The 24,983-nt window shown below is 47.1% G+C and overlaps 1 protein-coding gene and 1 non-coding gene across 2 annotated transcripts in view; both read left to right on the top strand.

The window, feature by feature from the left end:
• Positions 1-24,983, top strand: part of Bmp6 (bone morphogenetic protein 6) — a 182,852-nt gene that overhangs the window by 57,055 nt on the left and 100,814 nt on the right. The window lies entirely within an intron of this gene.
• On the top strand, positions 9,895-10,025 carry LOC123455687. Its single transcript, XR_006634070.1, has one exon. It is a non-coding gene; the product is annotated as a small nucleolar RNA SNORA33 (small nucleolar RNA).

Raw genomic sequence — 24,983 nt, 5'->3', positions numbered from 1 at the left:
CTCTCGTTCCTCCTCGCTGTCTTTCTACACACACCCACCCACACCCACACACCCACACACCCACACACCCAGACCTATGAAATAAGTTTACATTTAAAGTGATTGAAACTCACTAGGTGAGTCTAGTGAGTGACTTTATAGCAGCGCCCATGTTTTGCCACAGCAAAGCCCCAGGCCCCATCTTGCATCCCTTCTCTCCTTTTCTCACGAGAAGGACACGTTTCCAAGGCATGGGGACGAGAGACGGCAGCGCCATGGGGCGTCCGAGTGGCGCGGAGGGGGGCGGCCTAGACCTGCTCCTTTCTGCCTTCTTGCTCTCTTGCCTCTCGTTAGCCCCTCACTAGTGAAACTGTTCTTCACTGTGACATGTTTTAAATTTAATTTAATTTAATTTACTCGAGAGCTTGCAAAAAAGAGGCAGAGAGAGAGAGGGGGAGGTAGAAAGAGAGGGACAGAGAGAAAGAATGGACCCATCTGGGCCTCCAGCCGCTACAAAAATAACTCCAGATACATGTGCCACCTTGTGCATCTGGCTCATGTGGGTACTGGGGAATTGAAACAGGGTCCTTAGGCGTTGCAGGCAACCTGTCCATCTCCCAGCCCCGTGGCATGTTTTTGCAGTCACCTTACATGAGGACAGGGAGGGGGCGAGGCAGTGGCGTGGACGCCCCGTGACCGTGAGCCCCGGCCGCGGGACGTGAGGCTTGAGTGACTGGGGCCCCGGCTTGGCTGGGCTTCATGGAACTGTGCTCCTGTTCTCTGCCGGCTACTTGGACAACTTGGAAGAATGCAGGCACGTGAGTCCAAGAATTTCTTTTAAACAGCTTCACAGCACTTGTGTAAAAGCTTTAGCACCGGGTGGAAGGCGTAGGCCAAGGCCAAGCTTAGTGGTGTCTTAGGAACCGCACTCCCGTCCCGCAGGAGGGTCCGGGGAGGGCTCAGCTCCGAACCCTCACCCCAGAGAGCCGGGCACGAGTCTCAGCACGGTGAAGCACATTTACGATTCTGTACTGGGCCATATGTGGGCCATGGGTTGGGCATGGCAGTCAGAGCCCAAGACAATTCTTCCTTGTCCAGTGTGGCCCTGAGAAGCCCAAAGTCTGTTTGTCCCCACAGCGTAAGCCCTCAGTGACTTATGTAACGACTCCTGGCTTTGCTGTTCTCATGTGTAGAGTGATGGGGACAAAGTGGATGATTCTGGATCCTTTTTGGTGTCTCTGTCTATACTTATTTCTGACTCTCAAGGCAGCTTCCAGACAGCATGAGCTGACACGCTGCATGTACTGGGTGAAGTCTCCCCGTGCCCATTGAATCAAAGATTTTTCTGATTTTGCCCTCACCCACACAGTCCCCCTCTCCCACACACAGATGGCAGAAGTGTCCCTATAGAATTTGAGTTCCAGGGCTGGAGAGATGGCCTAGTGGTTAAGCACTTGCTTGTGAAGCCTAAGGACCCCGGTTTGAGGCCCGATTCCCCAGGACCCACGTTAGCCAGATGCACAAGAGGGCGCACGCATCTGGAGTTCGTTTGCAGTGTCTGGAGGCCCTGGCATGCCCATTCTCTCTCTTTCTCTCTATCTGCCTCTTTTTCTCTGTTGCTCTCAAATAAATAAATAAATAATTTTTTAAAAAAGAATTTGAGTTCCAGCTGTACTAGAAGTGGTTTAAGTCCATTATGTACCCAAAAAAGAATGTGCGGTCTGTCCTGAGTCCGCGCTTCTGAAACCAAAAATGTGCAGGCTGTCATGAGTGCATCATCTTGATATGCAGGGGTGCGTGGGGAAGAAGGGGTATTTCTTCCTTGTTACTATCATGTGCTGAGTTTGAGAGAAACACTTCTATAATGGAGTCTTTTTTATTTTTATTTATTTATTTATTTGAGAGTGACAGACACAGAGAGAAAGACAGAGGGAGAGAGAGAATGGGTGCGCCAGGGCTTCCAGCCTCTGCAAACGTACTCCAGACGCGTGTGCCCCCTTGTGCATCTGGCTAACATGGGATCTGGGGAACCAAGCCTTGAACCAGGGTCCTTAGGCTTCACAGGCAAGCGCTTAACCACTAAGCCATCTCTCCAGCCCTGGAGTCTTTTTTTCACATGCGCATATGTGTGTGTGGTGTGCATTCACATGACTATGCATGCTCATGTAAGTGTGTGTGTAGGCTCAAAGTCAGCATTGTCTTCCTCAATATCTATGGCCTATTATTTTGAGACCCTGAACTTCTAACTGATTCGGCTAGACCAGCTAGCTAGTCCCAGGGATCCTCCTGTCTCTGCCCCCCCCCCCGGCACTGGGATTCTAGGTGAGTTCCTCCACCTCTAGCCTTTTCATCGGCTCTGGGATCTGCATCCGTGGTCCTCCTGCCCTTGCTGTCAGCACTTGACCCACTGCGCCTTCTCCTAACCCTGTAGTGGATTCTTATACAACTGTTGGAAGCCTGAACTCAAATTAAGTTCACAGTATATAAAGTTCACGTATATAAAGTTAATTGTTTCTGAGGCTGCTTTGCACTTTTGTTAATCCACCCATTCATCCCTTACATATTCTACCCGTAGCTGCTGAGTGTGTTTGTGTGTGAGGCATATGCTCAGGGGCACGGGAGAGGCAAAAGTCTTGCTCCCTCACCAGAGGAGAAATATATAGATACTGGTCAGTCACTGGGTCAGCGGGTTGGTTAGTCTGTCTGTCTCTCATCCTTTGTACAGACTCGAACCCAGCAATGGGTTTCATAATGCTTTTGTTCAAGTATATCTTGCATTTTGATTGTGTTCCTCCCATCACCCTCTCCTTTCCCCTTCCCCTCACCAATTCATCCCGCTTCTCAAATTATCCTTCTATTTGTGTGTGTGTGTGTGTGTGTGTGTGTGTGTGTGTGTGTGTACATGCATGTGGGCACACACTCCCCCCACACACATAAGTTCCACACATGAGAGAAACAATGTGGTATTTGTTTTTCTGCATCTGGTTTACTTTGTCCAACATGATGATCTCTAGCTCCATCTGCTTTCCTGCAGACGACATGATTTTGTTCTTTTGGGGGGCTGAATAAAACTCCATTGTGTATATAGCGCATTTTCCTATCCACTCATCTGTTGATGGACACCTAAGCTGATCGGGAACTTGGCTCTTGTGACTAGTGCTCTGGGTGGGGAGACGTTTCTGCGCTATGTCAGCTGACTTTTCCTAGGGCACAGCCTAACAGGGTGTAGGGCAAGGATAAAGTACCTGCCTGCAAGGGTGTTTGGAGAGCATTGATGGAGGAGCTACAATTTCACTACTGTTGTTACCCTAGTAACTGAAGGACAGGTGCCAGGGCCGTCATAAGATAGGGTGTCCGCGGGCCTTTTTCTCAGTCAGCTGGAAACTGCATCTTAGTTGCTTGGTGTCAACACTACTGGGCAGGTGGAGGGAGAGTTGCCTGCGAGTGAGATCTGAGGAGTTTTCTCAATTTGCCATGTTCCAAAGTGCCTGCTGGAAAAAAATGATGATCGTGACATTAGTAGAGATTCCATTTAATCTTTTCAAAAGGATTCTAAACAGTAAAGATTTGTTTACTCCCAGCTTAAAGTCTTTTCTTACTAAGTGCCATGTGAAATTATGAGAAGAGTTGTGGTATTTTCTCTTCTATTTTATTTTAAATCATGACATTTCTCCCACCTTCTCCCCTCGCCCCAGAAGGAGGAAAGACTAGAGCAGTTTCAGTGACCCAGTGTCGTCTGCCGTTGGGATCTGTGTGTGTGTGGGGGGGGGCTGGGGAGAAGCAGTGAGAACAGTTCTGACTGGAGGCCTTGGCGGACTGGACACTTCGAACTCGTCTCACTCACAGGTGCGGCCGCTGGCCGGGGTCTAGAGCTGGCATTTGGGGAGCGTTTGACCAGAGCTCACATCTCCCACTTTCCAGGCTAGGGTACATTCCACTCTCTTCCACAGAAGAGCATATCCTTGGAAAGCTTCCCTCTTCATTTTCTGCTGTGGTCCACACCAGGAATCCCAATAATTGGGATAGAGAGATGTGGGGATCAGGAGTTAAAGGCCAGCCTGGGCCACATGAGACCCAGTTTATTTTTATTTTATTTTATTTTTTAAGCACAAAGCAAAACTAGAAACGAAACTAAAAAAAGAGAAGTTTATTTGGCTCATGGGTCCTTCTAGGCTGTGGGGACTCAAGTCCTGAGGAGCACGGGGAGTTGCAGGGCTCTCTCCCACTTTTTACAAAACACTCCCACTGGACAAGGATACCCCTCTTTCAGCCTGTTTAACCTTAACTGTGTCTCAGAAGCCCCACCTCCAGGTACTGCATAGTTAGATGCTCTCCTCTTTTCATACCTTACGGTGGGAATTAATTTCATGCAAGTTCTGTTGGGGACATTCAACCCAGAACCATCAGCTGTTCCGAAGGAGAGCACAACATAGCACATCTCCCCAAACTTCAGGTTTTCATAAATGACAAAGGCTTTGAAGCCTTATTTCCTGATCGAAGCAAACATGGATATGTTGTGGGATAAAGTGAAAACCCATATGAGTATTCAAGATAAGGCATGAAGTAGAGATTGTGGACTCTTGGCTAAATTGAAGATCTCATAGGACATAACACTTGTGGGTTCCAAGGATGAGCTTGGGGGGAAGTTTTGAGGATCCCAGGGCTGCTCGCAGGGTCCCTGTGGACCTGGAGACTGAACTTGGGTTCTGGAAAGGCCCAGACGACCCGCAGCTACCACCAGGGCCTCCCTCCCCAAATCTGTTTTGTCTTCTTAAAGTGTTCTGCTTTTGTTTACAGTAGGTCCTGATTTATTTTAATGTAAAAATGTTTCTAATTCTCTTTTAAGTTTGTGTGTGTACGTGATATGTGTGTATGACGTGTGTGGGGTGAACACATGCTGCGGTTCGTGTGTAGAGGTGAGAGGACAGCCTGGGGTGCCCGTTCTGGCCTTCCACCCTGTTTGGAGTAGGGACTCTTGATGATCGCTGCTGCATCCCAGGCTACGTGGGCCCCAAGTGTCTGGGGATTCTCCTGCCTCTGCCTCTGCCTTCCACCTTGCTGGAGGAGTGCTCAGCACTGTGTCTGGCTTCACATGGTTCAGAAGGTCTGAACTCATCATGCTTGCACATACAGAAAATGCTCTTACTCACTGAGCTGTCCCTGTAGCTTTTCAATTATTATTTTTTAAATTTTTATTTATCTTATTTTATTTATGTGTGTGTGTGTGTGTGTGTGTGAGTGAGAGAGAGACAGAGAGAGAGAGAGAGAGAGAGAGAGAGAGAGAGAGAGAGAGAGAGGCAGATAGATAATGGGCACAACAGGATCTTTAGCCACTGAAAATGAACTCCAGACACATGTGCCACCTTGTGCATCTATCTGGCTTACATGGGTTCTGAGGAATTGAACCTGGGTCCTTTGGCTTTGCAGGCAAGCACCTTAACTGCTAAGCCATCTCTCCAGCCCTTCAACTATTTTTTAAAGAGTAAAATGGACACACTAAGAAGAAGCAGCTCTTCATCCTATGAGGTTTCCCACCTGTTGGCAGATAGCCAGGGGACCAGGTTCATGTACCCAGGATCTGGAATGAGGCAAGCTCAGCTCTGATTCTACTGTCTTTGAAAAAAAAATTTATTTATTTATTTATTTGCTAGAGAGAGAAAGAGAAGAAAGAGAAAGAGAATGAGTGTGTCAGGCCCTCCAACCACTACAAATATGAACTCCAGACACATGTGCCACCTTGTATATCTGGCTTATATGGGGAGTTGAACCTGAGTCCTTAGGCTTCACAGGTAAGGACACTTACTGCTAAGCCATCTCTTCAGCATCCCTGACAGAGTCTCATTCTCATTCAGGCTGACCTAGAACTCACTCAGTAGCCCCAGACTGGCCCCAAACTCTTGGTGAGCCTCCTACTTTACCCACCAGTGTTAGGATTAAAAGTGTGAGCCCGGGGCTGGAGAAATTGCTTAGTGGTTGAGGCGTTTGCCTGAGAAGCCTAAGGACCCAGGTTTGATTTCCTAGTACCCAATATCAGCCAGATGCAGAAGGTGGCACATGTGTCTAGAGTTTGTTTGCAGTGGCTGGTGGTCCTGGCATGCCCATATAGTCTCTGTCTCTCTCCCTCTCTTGCAAATAAATTAATACAATATTTTTTTTTAATGTGTGAATGGGGTATCCTTCTTGGATTCTCATTTCTTTGCTTGGAATCCAAGGCCAAGTTAGCTCTTTCTATTAGTTTCCTTATCTTCTGGTGTGTGTGCGTGCGTGTGTGGGTGTGCGCACAAGCATGTGCCACAATGCATGTTTGGAGGCCTGAGGACAAGTGTCAGGAGTTGGTCCTTGCCCACCATCTTGTTTGAGGCAGGCTCTGCATTGCTCCACTCACCAGGCTGGCTGGCTCATGAGCAGGCAGTGGATTCTCCTGTCTCCGCCTCCCTTCTTGCCGTAGGCATGCTGGGACTATAGATGCCTGCAACCATCCAGCTTTTATATTGGTTCTGGGAATCCAAACTCAGGCGTTCATGCTTGGTAAGCAAGCACTTTATCCAAGGAGCCATTTTCCCAGGCTTTGTATTAGCTAACTCTCTCATTGCTGTGATCAGATACTGGGCCAGAAGCGACTGAAGAAAGGAAGGGTGTGTTTTGTCTGCAGTCGGCAGTCCTGCTCCGTTAAGGCAGGGTAGGCCTGGCGCAAGCAGAGCAGAGCTGCTCACGTGGCATCTGCAGGCAGAAGTGGAGAGATGGATGCCAGTGCTCAGCTTGCCTTGTACTTGTTATTCAGTCCAGGGCCCCAGACCATGGAACTCACAGACCACACTTAGGGTGGGTGTTCCACTTTAACTAACCTAATCTAGGTAATCCTTCACCCAGATATGCCCAGAGGTTGGTTTCCATGGTGATTCTAAAGCCTATCAAATTGGAAACCGAATTGAACCCTCACACACTTCTTGATTATTGAAGGTAAATTTGCTAATGTTCTTCATAAATTGTAATGATTTAGTTAAGTATTTACAATTGATCTTCTGGGATCACAAAATTAAACATTTAGGGCCGCAAAGAAGGTGCCATTCTGTCCGTGAAGATAAATTATGTAAGTGTGTGTGCGTGTGTGTGGGTGTGTGTGCGCGCGCGCACGTCATGGTGCGTGGGTGGAGACTAGAGGCCAACTGTGGGTGTTGGTTCTTTTCTACCACTTTAAGGGAGTCTCGCTCTTGCTGATAGGAAGAGTGGTCTAGCTGGCTTGTGGGCTTCTGGAATCTTCTGCCTTTGCCTCCGTTGTCAGGTGTGCTGGGATCACAGTCGCATGCACCACTTTGCACCTGGCTTTACGTGGGTACTGGGCAACTCGGGTCAGAAGGCTTGTGAAGCAAACATCTTTAATCACTGAGCCATTTCCCCAGCCCCAAAACTTTAAACAAACCTTAAATGAATAAAGAGAATAACGTTAAGCTACGTAGTCTGATTTACACGGATAGCTTCTCCCTTGAGTCCCCAGGAAGAATGGTGCCCCGGGAACCGCGCCTTCCCAGCCAGCAACTTCTCCCGCTTCCAATCTTCAGGATGAAGAACTCCACCATCACTAGGGCTGTTTTCTTGGTCACTTGTTCCCCAAAACACGTTCTTGTGTCTCTTTCCCCAACTTCATTGTGGACCATTGGCAAAATGAAGCAGTGCGAAATGCAGGTACTTTCAGATTATATGTTTTATATCAACAGTTTTACTGGTGTGGAAAGCCTCTCAGCTCTGTCTCCCATTTAAGCTTTTGCTAATGAGTGAAGTAAAAGGCAGAGAATAAAAAAGAAGCCAGCGTTGAGAGAGAAATGAGTCCTGTCACTCTGACCACCATGTGCTGTCTCGTCCCAAACATTTTCACTGGAGACGCCTGTTGTCCACAGCACATCCCGGTGCTCAGCTGGGCATGGCCCGCAAGTTACAGCCTTCCCCGAGGGCCCCCCCAGGGAAGTGAGCTCTTCGTCATGACCGAATAGGAAATCTTCCACTGGAGAAGGTTGCCCTGGAGTTGGCAGGTGTCTTCTGGTCCCACAGACACGGCAGCATGAGGGACGACAGAGGGGCTGGCCGAGCTGGCCAGGTCCGCTCGGGCACTGGCAGGGGTCCCATGCTTGGCGTTCACCACGCACACGCACTACGTATCACCATGCTGTTACCTTCCGGTGGACTGCTGTCAGGGCGAGGGTGAGAACAGGAGACAGTGCTGTTCCTGGCGGCTCAAGAAGACGACACAAGTGATGTATGAATTCCTGCGTGATCTGGGCGCCTTCTGCTGGCATCCCTGTGCTCCGCCCGAGAGGCCGCGTGCGCAGTGAGAGCGTCCTCACTGCAGCCTCGGTGGATGTGGCAGAGGAAATCAGAGTCCCCCAGGCTAGTTGGCCTTGCTTCTTAGAAGACTTGTAGCATTAGCAACTTTGGGGAGGGAGGAGGAGGGAGAAGCCAGGGAACTCTGGGAGGAACCTGGGTGAGTGTCAGAGCAAAACAAACACCCAAACTGAATGAAGACCTCTATCTTTCTGGCATCATTAAAAATAAGTAAATGGGAGAAAAATCTTAAAGCAAAGTCCCAAACCCCAGCAAACACAGCAGAATGACCAAATTAGTCCTTAGTGCAAACATGTCTCTATATTTGGAGCTGGAAGCATTTTGGGAGTGACCTTTGCTTAAGAAGCAGGGGTGACTCCTGGGAGCCCTGCCTGAGACGCCGCTGCATACATTAGCGAACTTGGGTTTTCCTTGGCTCGAAGTCCAGCGAGCGGTGATGGCATTCCCCTCCTGGCTGTGTTTCTTTTCCTTTCCTAAAATGACGACCAACAAGTTTTATATAAAGCACATTACCTGTTCTTCAGAAATCCAGTGACACCCCTCCCCTTCAGATCTCCTTGGAGAGGACATGTGGGCCCTTTGGAATTTACTTTGAATAACTGTTACCTTCACTGACCATCAGAGCACAGGATGAAACCTTGTGGAGAAATGTGAGAAATGGAAGGCATGATACATCTTTTGGGGACCCTCATCTCAAAGAGTGGGTGTGGGCAGGATAAAACACGTAGGTTGAAGAGCCTCTTACCCAGAATGCTGGGAGCAGGGTGTGTCAGAGTTCGAATATTTATATAGACTTTACAGTCTATTGGCCTTTTTTTTAAAGATTTATTTATATTTATTTATTAGAGACAGAGAGAAGAGGGGGGGGAGGGAGAATGGGCACTCCAGGGCCTCCAGCCCCTACAGACGAACTCCAAACGCATGCGCCATCATGTACATCTGGCTTATGCAGGACCTGGAGAATCGAACCTGGGTCCTTAGGCTTCGCAGGCATGTGCCTTAATCACTAAGTCATCTCTTCAGCCCCAGTCTTTTGATTCTTGTTTTTTTTTTTCAGTGCTAGACATTGGATCCAAGGCCTTGTACATGCTAGACACGTGCTGTACCACAGAGATATATTCCCAGCCCCCTCCTCTCTCTCTCTCTCTTTCTCTCTCTCTCTCTCTCTCTCTCTCTCTCTCTCTCTCTGTGTGTGTGTGTGTGTGTGTGTGTGTGTGTGTGTAAATATGAAACTTCTGTAACTTCACCAGTGCTGGACTTCGGAGCATTTCACACTCACAAGGGTGTTTGGATCAGGGATGCACATCTGGGACAGAGAAAGCTTGTGTAACCTGAATGTGCCTGACAGTCCTGGGCAGGAGCGGGAGACGTGGCTTAGCGATAAAGGCGCCTGCTTGCAAAGCCTGACAGCCTGCTTTCAACTCCTCGGCACCCATGTAAAGCGAGCTGCACAAAGTAGCACTTAGATCTGCAGTTTGTTTGCAGTGGTAAGAGGTCGTGGTGTATGCATTCTTTCTCTCTCTCTATGCTTGCAAATAAATAAATAATACACATTTTTTTTTTAAAAAAAGACAGTGGCAGCCAGCCAATTAATCTGCTTATCTGAATGTGTTTCTGCAGAAATTTAGAAACAGCTGGCAATAGCAATGCCTTTTTATGAGCCTTAAGGACAACTGAGGTCATTAGAGTCCTGCAGAATGGCCACGATATAATGTTGAAGTGTCTTCATAAGACTTAATTAAAATTTTACAGTAACTTGTTCTCTAAGCATAATCAAACTTGAAAAAAGTTAATAAGTTGCATTGGGGAAAAAAAAAAGACGGCGGCGCGTAGCGAATGCTTGCTGTGCGTCGCGTGTCTTTGCCTCGGTCCTCGACACAGACGCGGGCCCGGCAGCGTTGGGATCAGGAGACCGAGGCTGCCGTGCCGGCTGCGCTGCCGCAGAGCCGAGCACCGGCCCAGGCATTCGGGACTCTTCAGTCTCATTCCCGGGATCCCGGGACAGTTGCGCTGTAAGCACTGAGCGGCACTGCCTCCTAGACATGGTTTACATGGCTGAAAACCCGTTGTTTTTCCCCAGACAGGTCATGCAGGATATGATTGAAAGCCGTAGAGAAACTGGAGCAAATGTTGCAATCTTTGGGTTTCCGATCCTGACGGAGCTCGAGGTGATCTTGTCCTAACCTCTCTCACACAGTTCCACTATTGTCTGGTTCTAGGAAGTGACTTTCCCGGAGTCACAGAACTTGGCTTGGGTTCAGGAACCTGACAACCTCTTATGCTATTTAGCCTTTATCCTGTCCCTCTGAGGGGGACACTTATGTTACCTCTTAGTGACTTGTCATCTTGTCGTTTTCTGGCCCCACTGAGTTTTCTCTTGCACTTAGGTCTTATTTTCCCCCAACAGTTTTGCACTCTGAGGGCAGGCACCTGCTAATTTCTCTGATTTTTCTTCCAGCTCATTGTCCAGTACCTCAAACAGGAAGGTGCTCAAACTTGCTCATCCCTTGGCATCAGACAGCCATTGACCAGGACCCACCGTGAAAACTCAAATATATAGACGCGCAAGTCCTTTATAATAGCAACATATGTGCTTCTAACCTACTTGCATCCTCTTGCATATTTTCATCTATGGTATTACATAATGTGTTGTAACACTGCAAGTAGTTAAGATTCCGTATTGTTTATGGAAGAATGACGAGTAAAAAACAGACTAGGTGCACGTGCACTTTCCCCTAGTACTTTCTCCTGGCCGAGGGTGGAATCTGCGGGTCCAGAGCCCGGATGTGCCACGTGGTTGTCGTAGCGTCGTAGCAGGTGTGCCGTACAACGGTGAAGCTCAGAGAAGTATTTACTGACTCTAGAGCTGGTGGACAGGTGGTCTTGGCAAGGCTTTTTTGGTACCAGGAATTGAACCCAGGGTCATGTCACACATGGTAGGTGAGTCTACAACTAAGCCATCCCCCACCTTATCTCAGCAAGATAAGGTGTGTGTTTCCCTAAGGAACTAAATGAAAAGACACATACTTGACCTAAGGCCCAGGTGACAGCTTCAAGGCGGCGAGTGCGCGGAAACCTGCTACTTCCTGAAATGGACCTGGTGACCATGCTGCCCTCTGGGGCCCGATCATGCTATTCTAATCCTCAGTTCCTCACCTGGTCACACAGAATCTTGGAGATTTGCACTTCCAGACAGCAAGACGGCTATTAAGACTGGGTGATGCAAATGCTGTGCGCAGAACCTTGTGGCTTCTCAAGTGCGACATCCGGTCCATCTGCACCTAGCTCTCGTGAGGTCATTGTCCACATCGTAGACTCAGAAGAAAACCGAAGTAGGGAAATAGGTGGAATTTAAATAGCAGAGAGATGCCGCCCGAGGTCACAAGCAGCTGGGAGAAAGAGCCTTTCATGGCCGTCCTTGGGCTGGCTCTGTCTTTTCGTGGTGTCTGAGCACGTTTGGGTGCATGTGATCTTTCCCACAGGTCGCCTTTGGGAAACCAGCTTGTGGCCCCGGTTCACCTCATTCTACCTTACTCCATGGGCCATGTGTGGCTGTGTGTGTGTTTGTGTTAAGGAGACTCGAGATAGCACACACCCAACTATTTATTTCTGTACTTATTCCACTTAACTGCACTGCTGGTTTGTCATGGTTTATTCTGAGCAACCACCATCTTCTCACACTTGTCATTTCTGAGAGGACTTTAATGCCACATCTGTTGCTGTGTGGCTGCACACAGTTCTGTGCCCTCCGCTTGTCACTGCGGCACTTCTAATTCTTTTTACAAAGTAAGGGGTACGCTTTAAACTCTTGATTTTCCCTGATTCTTTAATCAGTGTTCTTTTTTTGCCTCTAACTTAGTCAGGGAACAATGCATACTTGTTTGTTGGGCAAGACGGTTTTCTATCTAACCTGTACCTCTTGAGAACTTGCTAATTCCCAAACAGTACAATGCTTTGTGTTACCACTTTTTCTTCTTCCTGACACTATCATTAAAGCCATTTTCACAATTATTTTCGCCCTCTCTCATGAAATGCATTAGTACTCAACAATCAAGACTATTTAATCCACACTAAATTTTTCTAATTACAGATTGAGCATTCCTAACCCTGATCCTAAACACCCCAACATCTGAAACTTTCTGAACATAGGCACGAGGCTTGATAATTTCCAGGTGTTAACGTGTTTAAGATTTTTGGATTGAGGGTGTGGGATAAGTTTACACAAAATTCAAAAACAATTGAAACACTGAGCCCATGTATCTCAGATGAAGGACACCCTGTCTTCTGTGATGGCTGCTTTGAACATGACTCTCCAGATAAGTTAGTGAGGCACACAGTGGATAAGTAGCATTCTGAAGTTCACATGTTCAGGAAATAACAAAACCCATGCTTCTTCACAAATTGTCTCACTGCTGTCAGCTTTGAACCATACTTCTTGTTGATGTGGTCCAAGATTGAGTGAGGCAGTCTGTTGTCAGTGTGTTTTACAGACCAGCTTCAACAAATAACCAGGAATGCTAAGCTGTCAGAGACAGTATATGTGGATCCAACAGCATGGCCTTCAGCATTTGTAGGCCTGGCTGAGAACAATATTGTTACGCACTGACTTAGTGTGCTATTGAAACATGACTCCCAGCTGTCCATCTTCCCACCTGTCTACATATCACCCATTCTCCCATCTTACCCACCCATCTATCTACCCACTCATGCACTCATCCACCTACCTACCCACCCATCTTTCTACCCATCTACCCACATATGCAGTCACCCATCCAAGAATTTATCCATCCATCCATCTACTCACCCATCAATATATCCATCCAGCCACCCACTCCACCCATGCAACAACCTTTCCTTGAATGTCTGTTACGATTTTGATATAAAATATACCCAAGTCTCATTGCTGAGGGGTTGGTGCCTAGCTTTTGGTGAAGTTAAACTACATACAGGGATTCATGGAAAAAAAACCACTTGGATATGAACCAGGCACTTATAGGACTGGGTATAATGATAAACTGTGTTCGGTGCTATAAAGAAATAACCTAAGACAAGGAGGTCTGTAAAGGTTTCCTGGTGCTTGGTCAGAAGTCCCTGTGTCAGCAAAGTCTGTGGAACTTTTGGAAAAGTACATGGTGGAGTGGTAAGTGCTGGATCTTACAGCCTGTTTTCAAGATGTTAGTGTATAACAAGTAATGGGAAGTCAGGAAACTGTGTGACTATGGTGGAAATGACAGGGTGCAATTTGAACAAACAGGCATCTGAAGGGAGCTGTCAAGGTGGTGTATACCTATAATTCTAGCACTTGGGATGCTGTGGCCAAAGAATCAGGAGGTCAGGGCTGTGTAGGTTTGACCACAAGAACTTGTCTGAAATTACTAAAAAACTGAACACAGGCATTTGGAAAGAGAAAGGCTAGTGTGCATTGGTGAAGAGCAGATGGAGTGGGCAGGGAGCTGTGCTGTGCTGTTTTAGTAGCTGGATGGAGAGATGGTGGTGTGTTGGATGGAGAGATGGTGTGATTTCAGATGGAGAGATAGTGGTGTGATAAGCGAAGAGATGGTGTTAGGTGGAAAGACAGTGGTGTTTTGGGTGGAGAGATGGTGGTGCACTGGGTAGAGAGATAGTAGTGTGTTGGATGGAGAGATATTGCTGTGTTGGTTGAAGAGATGGTGTGTTGGATGGATAGATAGATGGTGATGTTTTAGGTGGAGAGATGGTGGTGTGTTGGATGGAGAGTTGCTGGTGTGTTGGATGGGAAGATGGTGGTGTATTGGGTGGAGAGATGGTGGTGTGTTAGATGGAGAGATGGTGGTGTGTTGGGTGGAGAGATGGTGTTGTAGTGTATGGAGAGCTGGTGGTATAGTAGATGGAGAGATGGTGGTGTGTTGGATGGAGAGATATTGGTGTGTTGGGTGGAGAGATGGTGGTGCACTGGGTAGAGAGATGGTGGTATATTGGGCATAGAGATATTGCTGTGTTAGGTGAAGAGACAGTGTGTTGGGTGAAGAGATGGTTTGTTGGATGGATAGATGGTGATGTGTTAGGTGGAGAGATGGCGGTGTATTGGGTGGAGAGATGGTGGTATAGTGGATGGAGAGAGATTGGTGTGTTGGGTGGAGAGATGGTGGTGTAGTGGATGGAGAGCTGGTTCTGTGTTGGGTGGAGAGATGGTGGTGTGTTGGATGGAGAGATGGTGGTGTGTTGGGTAGAGAGATGGTGGTGTTTTGGGTGGAGAGATGGTGGTGTGTTGGATGGAGAGATGGTGGTATGTTGGGTGGAGAGATGGTGGTGTGTTGGATGGAGAGTGGGTGGTGTATTGGGTGGAGAGATATTGGTGTGTTGGGTGGAGAGATAGTGGTGTGTTGGATGGAGAGTTGTTGGTGTGTTGGGTGGAGAGATGGTGGTATGTTGGGTGGAGAGATGGTGGTGTGTTGGGTGGAGAGATATTGGTGTGTTGAGTGGAGATATGAGAGATGGTGGTGTGGTGAATGGAGATATGGTGGTGTAGAGGATGGAGAATTAGTGGTGTGTTGGATGGCAGAGAGGAAGGAGAACAGTGGATGAATCTGAGCACTTTGGAGGGGAATGACTAGGGTGTGATGGCAGATATGATGAAGGGGCTTGTGAGAAAGGTGCTGCCTCTCCCAGAGAGTCCTCTGCCCCCAAGGGGACTCTGGGAGCCCTTGCACCAGAGTCATGCTGTGTTGAGTTAGGGACATCTCTGAGACATGGAAGGGGAATTATTGCTTTGGCCTTAGGTGATTAAGTTCTGAAGGCTGAAGAAAGGAAGGAAGGGCGTGTGCAGAGTAATGGAGGCAGCAGGCTTGGACGCAATGACTGCATAAGGAGACCAGGAAAGAGAAGGCCCATGGCTGAGCACACAGAAGAAGTGGGGGAGGGGGTCAGCCAGGGAGGTGAGAGACAGCCAGCAAAGCTGAGAAGCAACTGGAAGGGAAGTGTGACAGTTTTCAGGGCAGGGGAGGCTCCATCTTTCTGGTTGAATATCCCTATGGGAAGCTCATCATTTCTGAAACCAGAAATGTTTTGGCTTTTAGATTTTTTTTTTTTTTCAGATGTTTGGAAACCTCACAATGTAAGATACTTTGGGGATAAGACACAACTCTAAACATGAAATTGTTTATGTTTCATATATGCCTTATGCATATAGCCTGAAGGTCATATTATACAGTGTTTTAATTTTTTTTTTTGCACGAAAGTTTGTGTACAATTACCTGAACATGTTTTGACTATGATTGATCATGTGAAATCAGGAATTTCCCCTTGCAGTAGCTGAAATGTTCCTGATGATGAAGCACTGGGAATGTTTGGATTGTGGATGTACATACAACCTGTACAAGATTCTAAAGATAAGAATGTGAATTTGGCCATTGAAGTTTTTTAAATGAATATTTATTTGAGAGAGAGGGAATGGACACACCATGGCCTCTAGCCACTGCAAGCAAACTCCAGGTGCATGCATGCACCACCTTGTGTATCTGGCTTACATAGGTTCTGGGGAATCAAACCTAGGTCCTTAGGCTTTACAGGCAATTGCCTTAACCACTAAGCCATTTCTCCAGTCCTGGCTATTGAATTTTGCATCCTGGAATAAGTGGTAATTGAGACTCACTGGTGTAGCTAGCCAAGCATACTGGAAAGGGGTGTGGCTGAGGGGTGAGGGGATGTAGAGTTGGGGCAAAGCTGTTTCATGAACTCTGGCTGACAGCCTATTTTTCAGGATACTAGTGTGTAACAAGTAATGGGAAGTCATGGGCTGTGTGGTTATATGACAACGGATGCTCTCCCTGCATCCTTTCTAAGCTTTCGTCCTTTGGGTCTGAAAAGCCTTCACTCTTTCTACTTGGTGCCTTTTTGCCATTTATTTCCTATACATTGGAAACTAGGTTCTTTCTACTAACATTCTCTCCAAGCTCTTTAACTTTGATATTTCTATTGTATGAGTAGATATAAATGGTCTTCAGTGATTTGATGAAATCATCTTTTGTCGTGCATGGAAATGTGAGATGCTGCTATTTCTAGTCAGCTTGTCCTAAAATCTTCCCTTCTTCCTTATTCTCTTGTGATTGTTGATTAACTTTTTTTGTACTTCATTCCTCAATTTATGATTTATCTTCTTGGCTATCCTCCCCTGTTTCAGGCCCATAAATCCAATTTAATTATTTTAAATATTTACTTATTCAAGAGAGAGAGAGAAAGAGAGTGAGAGAGAGAGAGAGAGAGAGAGGGAGGGAGAGAGAATAGGAATCCTGAGGCCTCCTGCTGCTACACACAAAATCTAGATATATGTGTCACTTGGTGTATCTGGCTTCATGTGGGTACTGGGGAATCCAACCCAGGCTGTCAGGCTTTGTAGGCAAGCACCTTTAACCACTGACCCATCTCCCCAGACCTTAATTATTCTTTAGTGCCAGTTTCTGTTGATGAATTAGCTATCTCTACGTAGCTCTCAGTGGGTCTTTGTATGTGTCTGTGTTCTCATCACCAGAGAATGAAGTGTTCATCTTTATCGCAAGGAAAATGAGACATTCCTTTGTTGAAGTACACTTTTAAAATCTAAGTCTCAAATCCAGGTTTATTTTGCATTTCACTTTTTTTTAACCATATGCTTTTGGTGGTTTGCTTTGTTTTGCAAGATCTTCTGGACTTTTAAGTTCTCATGTTTGACATGAGCATGGGAAAGAGATGAGATGCAGAAGCCAAGCAAGGAGAGTGAGGAGCTCTTGGACCACACTTGAAAGTCATGTCACTTCTCAGCTGGATGCTAGCCCATGGCTTTTAGGAGCAGCCAGGGAAGCAGGGTCCCTGCACAGTCTGCTTTCCTTCTGCTTTGGGATTACGTGATCACTTCTTCTTCCCAGGGCTCCAGAATGTGTATGTGAATCAAGAAGGACTTTGTGTTTATGACATTGTGAAGTTTGCTTTTTACTCCGGGAAGGGGAGCCCTAGGACCTTCCCTGCTTAGCAAGTACAAGTACAGATGGAATATCCCTTATCCAAGATGCTTGGGACCAGATGTGCTTCAACTTTTGGAGTTTCTCCAATTTGGGGATATTTGTGTAGACATAATGAGATATCTTGGGGATGAGACCTGAGTTGAAGCCCAAAATTCATTTATGTTTTGTATATAATTAATATATCTAGCCTGATGGTGGTTTTATGCAATATTTAAAATTTTGTGCATGAGAAAGATTTCGTGGAATTTTCCACTTATGGCACCTTGTCGGCATTCAAAGTTTCGGATTTTGGAGCGTTTCAGACCAAGGATGCTCAGCTCTGTTTGCAAACCAGGAGTGGTAGTCATGGTGATGAGATCAAGTCTGGAGGAAACCAGTCCACACGCCCTACTAAACACCTGTCCCAGGCAGCTAGAGGGGTGCAGTCCAGGTTTATGAGAGCATGGTATGCCCGTTCATTTGTCATGCTGGTCCTCCACTAAGAGTGCTGCGACAGCGACTGTACTTGTCTTGTTCCCACTAATGCTTCTGGAAGGAAAGGACATGTCACAGACCTCCTGAGTCTTCAAGCAGTACTGTTAGCATGCACGTTAGCATTGCTACAATAGATGCAAACACGCTGCTGAGGAATCTTGTCTAATTTGCTTGCTTCTCTTCCTCTCTGTTCTGTGGCACAATTTGACATGCTTGTCCTTAGTGTGTCCTTTGGTGTGGTACGTTGAATGGGTCAGTTTAAATGTATGGCCCCTAGACTCAGTTGTCTCACCGAAATTGAGCTTGTAACCTCAGCGGATCCCTGCTAGCGGCCGTGTGCCACTGGGGGTGGATCCGAGTCCCAGCCCCGCTAGGTGTGATCAGAACAGCTTGAACTCTGACCGTTCCATGCTGTTTTTCGTTTGTTTGTTTGTTTGTTTGTTTGTTTGTTTGTTTTTGTGCTGGTGTTGGTGATTGTGGTAGTTTGATTCAGATGTCCCCCATAAACTTACGTGTTCTGCAATCTTAGGTCCCTAGCTGATGGCCATTTGGGAATTAAACCTTTGTGGAGGCAGTGTATTATTGGGGGCAGGCTTATGGGTGTTATAGGCAGCTTCCTCTTGCCAGTGTTTGGCACACTCTTGTTGCTGTTGTCCACCTGATGTTGTCCAGGGGGTGATGTCCACCCTCTGCTCATGCCATCATTTTCCCTTGCCATCATGGAGTTTCCCCTCAAGTCTGTAAACCAAAATAACCCCCCTTTTTTTCCCTCACAACTGCTCTTGGTCAGGTGTTTTCTGCCAACAATGAGAACCTGATTGCAACAATGATGTTTATCCGCTTGGGTCTATGAAGGGGACCAGCTTCTTCCCCCACTGGCGGCGTCCCCTGGACTCTGTGACATGAAATAAACCCCTTTGCTCCCATAAGCTGTTTCTCGTTGAATGTTTGTCCCAGCAATATGGAGTGATTGCAACACTTGGTAAGTCAGAAATGCGTTGTCAGGTGCATGAAGTCCAGGATTGCCATCCAGTGAAATGTGTTGTGTCTTCCCCATGGTCTCACACTGAAGCCAGCCTTCTGCTCTGTGCTAGATGGGGAAGGGCCTCTGCTGACCTGACAGAAGAAGAGCTTGTGTCTGCTTTCAAATCCAGTTTCTGGAGGCTGGTGACAAGATGATCTTGGGACTTGAATGCCTTTCCGACACTTACCATGTTGGCTGCTGGTAGGAGTGTGTGAGCTGCCGAGCATTGTGTTGTGTCTTGCAGACTTTTGCCTTTTAAAAAATGTCTGTTTATGGAGGGGGAGGACGTGGCTGAAAAAACACTTGTACATAAAACAGCTGTTAAGCGAATCTCCACACACTGAGATCAAGAGAACGTGAAGAAATATGTCCTTCTGAGGACCCTTTTGCCAACTTGGAGACTTTTTCAGAAAATAAATGCAGCCACGCTACAAGTTTCTGGTAACTTAGTTACTGAAAAATAAATTGAGCTACTTAGATCCTTGAATCTTGATTTAAAAAAAAAAAAACCAAACAAACAAAATGCTCGTTCTGAATTCTGTGATCATTACTCAAAACTGGTCTAGGGAAATCCTGCAGTACGTTTCTGTCTTTGACTATGTGCCCCAAGGAGTCTAGAAATTGCAAAGCAGAAGGCGCAGGCTTCCCAGCAGAGGGATAGTGGGTCTGTGTGTCTTCAGTTCCCTGAACACCATCCACAGTGGGGCAAGAGTGTCTGCTCCCTCGGACTCGGTTCCCTTCTCTGTGGTCTCCCATAGCAGGGGACAGATGTGCCTCATCGCTGCAGGAAAGCTTGGCGTATCCCTCCTGGTGGCACCACTGGACACACCTCTTTTGTGCCCCACTGGGAACGCCTGGGAGGTTTTATTACTTGCTGTGTCTGGTGTGTGTCCTCAGAGCGTTGTTTCTGAAGAACGCAGTCCCTGGAACACTTCACGCCCGCACTGAGAGAAGTCTGTCGTGTGCTACAGATGCTCTGCAGTTTATTTCCAAACAGCTGCTTTCCCGTCTTTAGTTTGTTTTTTCTCTTTATTTCCCTTCCCTTCCCTTCCCTTCCCTTCCCTTCCCTTCCCTTCCCTTCCCTTCCCTTCCCTTCCCTTCCCTTCCCTTCCCTTCCCTTCCCTTCCTTTCTTTTCCTCCTTCTTCCTTCCTTCTTTCTTCCTTCCTCTTTTCCTTTGGTTTTCTTCCCTCCCCTCCCTCCCCCTCCCCTTTCCTTCCCTTTCTCTTTCAATAAAATTCATCTGGTAACCTTTTAGCTTGCATCCCGTGGCAATGATCTGGTCGAAGCTCTCACATTCCCACGTCACGCCATGACACACTCAGCTAGCCCCTGTTCCCAGAGGCCAGGCCATCAACATAGCAGGTAACTGTTTGGAGAGCTAAAAGTTTGTGTGTGTGTGTGTGTGTGTGTGTGTATGTGTGTAAAGTAGATTCAATCTCCCCAGACCAGACAGTCCTCAGTGATGAGTGAACCCCATTTGGTGTATCACAAGGCAATCTAGAAAGTGGGGAACACAGAGAGCAGTTTTCACTCAGACCCAGGTAGGAAAGCCTGTGCCACATGACCGCTGTTGGGCCCAAGGGGACTTTGTCACTGAGGCTATTCCAGTTGGATACTCTGTTCTTCTTCCCCTCAAGGAGCAGCCTGCTGTTAGAGACCCTGCTCTTCCGAGGTAGGAAAAGGAAGATGGATTAAGAGTCTCAGATAATCCTTAAATCTTGCTAATGGTTTTTACATCCTTTGCCTATGGGCTTTTCCCTAGGGCTGGTCTGCAGAGCTAAAATGACTGGGTCAGTACGGTTTCTGTTGCTTCTTCCCACTAGTCGTCTGGTAGAAATGTTGGGGAGAAGAAAACCATCCCATCAAAGAGGACAACAGCAGGGGGGGAGTGGGGGAGCGACTTAGAGAAACAATCGCTGATTGAAAAGGAAAACGCGTCTGCATGTCCCTTGTCATGTGTACGTATGCAAGCACACCATCTGTGCTGAAAATGTGCAAGGATTTCTCTAGCAGCGCCGGCGTGAGTCAGCGTCTGAGGTGGAGTCACACCTCTCACAGTGCTGTCAAGTGTTTGGGGTTGGGGCGCAGTGCGCCACAGCCCCAAGTGTGAAGGCGGTCCAGGAAGGCGGCTGGGCCAGCTCTCAGAAATCTTAGACAGTTGCAACACAGTCCTTGGCGGCGATGCTGGATTCTTCCCATTCATGCACTTTTTTTGACAGATGAATTGTTGCCGGCTGCAAAAGAGCTCTGCAAGGAATCTGTTCCGCTCCTCCCCGAGCGCTTGCAGCCCCGCTCCGAGCAGAGGACCGTGCCCCGCGCGCCGAGTGCTGTGGCGCTGGCTGCGCCCTTGCAGCCGTAGCTGTTCTGTCTGAAGCGGTCAGAGTCACACTCGAGGCTAGCAGAGTCTGTGTTACGTTGGAATGTGCCCTTAATTTAGTAAATACTGGACACTGGTATAACTGTTCTGGAATTCACACTTCCTAATTCCTATGGAATGCTTATTGCTTTCATTATAGCAATAAGATTTCTTCCTCAGCTCCCACAAAATGACTATGACCTGGGCATTTTCCTTTGGAAATGGTCCTTCCATTTAGCTGACAGGTGAGTTCACATTTGTATTTGGCGAGATTGAGCCACCTTCTGGATCGCTGAATCGTAGATTTTTGTTTTATCATTATTGTTTTGCTGTGTGTGTGTACTTGTGTGTATGTTCATGTGTGTGCAGATGTGCACATGTATGCGTGCATGTTTGTGCATGTGCAAATGCATGTATGCATACGTGTGCATGTGCATGCCTGGGAGCACATATATGCATGTGTATTTGCGTGTGTGCAGGTACATGCATGCATACACGTTCACGTATATGCAGGTGCACGTGTGCATGCATGTTTGTGTGTGGGCAAGTGCACGTGTTTGCATGCCTGCTTGCGTGCACGCCCAGGCGCACCTCTGTGCGCATGTGCATGCGTGTGCGCGCACGCGGCGGCTGGAGTTGCTCCGGTCAGTCTGGCTGGACAGGGCCTCGTGTCAGTCGCTGTGCGCTCCAGGCCAGCTGACGTGGGCACCGCGGGCGATTCTCCCGCTTTGCATAGGCATGCTGGGATGCCAGATACTTACTACTGTGACGAGGTCACCATTCTGAGGGCCCAAATTCAGCAAGTGCTTTGATCCACCGGACCATCTTCCCAGCCCACTGTGTCACTTTTTTGATGCAGGATTCATACAGCTCTAAATCTCATCAGTAACGCTCAACCGCCAGGATGTGAGCCCCAGGTATCCGCCCGTCTCCGCCTCCTCAGGGCTGGGATTCCAAGCGCGTGCCGCCGCCCCGTACCTAACTGTTTTAAACAGGGACTGGCGCCCAAGCTCAGGTCCTTGTGCTGCAAGGGAAGCACCAGCTGAGCTATCTCCTCCACCTCGACTAACGCGTTTTTGTTGTTCTTATTTTGCTTTTGAGATAAGGTCCCACTATGGAGCCTAGGTTTCTCTTGAACTTCCAGTCCTCCTGCCTCAGCTTTCTAAATTCTGGGATGACAAGTGGTTGTCACCTCACCCTCCTTTCAGATTTTCACAAACATCAATTTTTGTGTGTTTGGTGTGTTGGTTCATGCTTATTGTATCAGCACTAGAGTTGCTCAGGCAGGAGAAAGGTGAGTTCCAGGTCAGCCTGGGCAACACAGTTAGACCCTTTCTCAAAAGAAACAAGTTATTATTTTTGTTTTTTTTTTAAAGAAATTTATTTGTGGGCTGGAGAGATGGCTTAGCAGGTAAGTGCTTGCTTGTGAAGCGTAAGAACCCCGGTTCAAGGCTCGATTCCCCAGGATCCACGTTAGCCAGATGCACCAGGGCGCTCACGTCTGGAGTTCGTTTACAGTGGCTGGAGTCCCTGGCGCACCCATTCTCTCTCTCTCTCTCAAATAAATAAAATGAATAAAAAATAAAAAAGAAATTTATTTGTAAGAGATAGGTATCAGTGAGTATGGGCACACCAGTGCTTCCTGCCATTGCAAATGAACTCCAGATGTATGTGTCATTTGTGTGCCTGGCTTTATGTAGGCACTAGGACATCAAGTTTGAGCCATCTCTCCCGCCCTCCCCAAAATTATTTTCATGTAACAGGCACTTAACCTGACATAGTTTTAAGTGTAGCTTTAAAGCACATATAATAAAAGCACCCTGTTAAAGAACTCATAAGTTGCTGGTTAATATTTAATTGCAAAAATTGTTCAGCCTCTTAAGTGTGTGCAGTCTTTACAGAACTCTGGAACTTATTTCTTGAGTCACTGAAATAAAATGGGATCCCTTGAAATATCTTTTCAGAGGCTTGGTCAACTAAGTTTTGACCCTCAGGTATTCTTGGGCAAACATTTGGTAGCATGTAGCTAAAGACTTCAGGTTATGGCTATAGCTCACACCAAAGGTGCGTCATTTCATTGTATCTGTCAGGGAAAGAAGCTTTCTGTCAGCGCAACAGGCATCTCAGAAAACATTAGTGCCGGCCCACAGTTCCATGTGTTTTAGCCCATTGTGGTGGGAGGCACACAACCACTAGCCTCATGACCCAGACACGAAAGGGAGAGAAAGGGTATTGTTACAGTTACTTTCTTATTGCTGGACAAACATCCAACTAGAAGCAGCTTGTGGGAGGAAAGGGTTTATTTTAGGCTGACAGAATCCAGGGAAATTCCATCACGGTGGAAGAAGCAGGCTCACTCTAGCATCCCATCCACAGCAGAGAGAGAAAAACCAGCACCAGCAAGCACCAGTAGCCAGAGCTCAAATGGGCTCTTGATGCACCCTAGGGCTGGACTCAAGATCTGCCCCCAGTGACGCACCTCCTCTCCTGCAGGATTCTGCCCACTGGAAAAAGAAACTTGATCTTAATCACAGATCCTTGAGGCTATGGGGGACATACATTCAAACCACAAGAGTATGGAGTAGAGTCCCTCAGTTCCCTTTGACCCAAAGACCTCTGCTAAGCCCCTCCTCTTCAAAGATTGACAACTTACTGCAACCCTGGGGCCCTTGAGAACATTTGTGAAGCAAACTGTAGTACGGATGTATATCGGCTTCCCCAGCTAGAGTCTAGATTAACCACAAGCATCTTCAGTTTTGAGGAGGAAACCCAAGTATACGCTGTTTTAGACGTGCACAGGGCTGAGCAGACCATTAGCCTTGTCTCCAGTGGGTATGCTGAATGACTGCGGAACCCTTCATATGTTTTTAAGCTACAAGCTAATGATTAAAAAAAATAAACGTGGATATCTCTAAAGAGTGCATGTTAGCCCATGAGTTGTAACACTGCATTGGCATTAAACATATTTTCACCAAAACACAAGTCACAATGATGACTTTTCTCTATACTTGGGAAAATGTCCACCAGTGGAAAAAAAAAAAAAAGCACAGCCAGTAAATTAAAAGTTGTTATTTTTCCTTTTAATTTAAATAAACTTATTAATAGATATGCTTCACCAACCATTTAAATTCCAAAATGTACAGGGAAGCAGCAAGGGCTTGCAGTGTTTGCTCCTGGCAGACAGAAATAATCCCTTCCCCACCCCTTGATATAGCTTACCTCTATTTTTGAAATTTTTATTTTATTTATTTGAGAGAGAGAGAGAGAGAGAGGGAGAGAGAAAGAGAGAGAGAGAGAGAGAATGGGCATGCCAGGGCCTGCAGCCACTGCAAACAAACTCCAGATGCATTTGCCACCTTGTGCATCTGGCTTACATGGGTCCTGGGGAATTGAACCTAGTCCTTTGGCTTTGCAGACAAAGGTCTTAACTGATAAGCCATCTCTCCAGCCTCCTCTGTTTGTTTTAAGAAGAAATGTTCTGTGCTCTCTAGAGCTTTTCCTTAGGAATGTGTTCACAGATCATATTTGGCACCCAGGGTGTTTTCCCCTTGGCTTTATTGATGGAAAAGTGACAATTAATTGTGTGTGTCTTGAACTGCCCAGCTGATTTGACACATGTGCACATTGTGAAGTATTTGTTGTGGTCAGGTAACAGAGCCGTCACCCGTGTCCTCTGTGTGTGTATGTGTGTTATCTAACGTTTACAATCCAGCTCTAGGCAAAGCTCAGGTGTGGGATACAGAGCTCATAGCTACAGTCCCTGCTGTACATGAGGTTTTCAGCCCTTGATCAAGCGAACACTTTGCAAAGCCACCAGTGCACTTGCCCCATGCACCA

The sequence above is a fragment of the Jaculus jaculus genome, chromosome 17 (assembly GCF_020740685.1).
Source record: "Jaculus jaculus isolate mJacJac1 chromosome 17, mJacJac1.mat.Y.cur, whole genome shotgun sequence".
Taxonomy (NCBI): Eukaryota; Metazoa; Chordata; class Mammalia; order Rodentia; family Dipodidae; genus Jaculus; species Jaculus jaculus.
The sequence above is the reverse complement of the archived record's forward strand: the minus strand, read 5'-3'. Positions and strand labels throughout refer to the sequence as shown.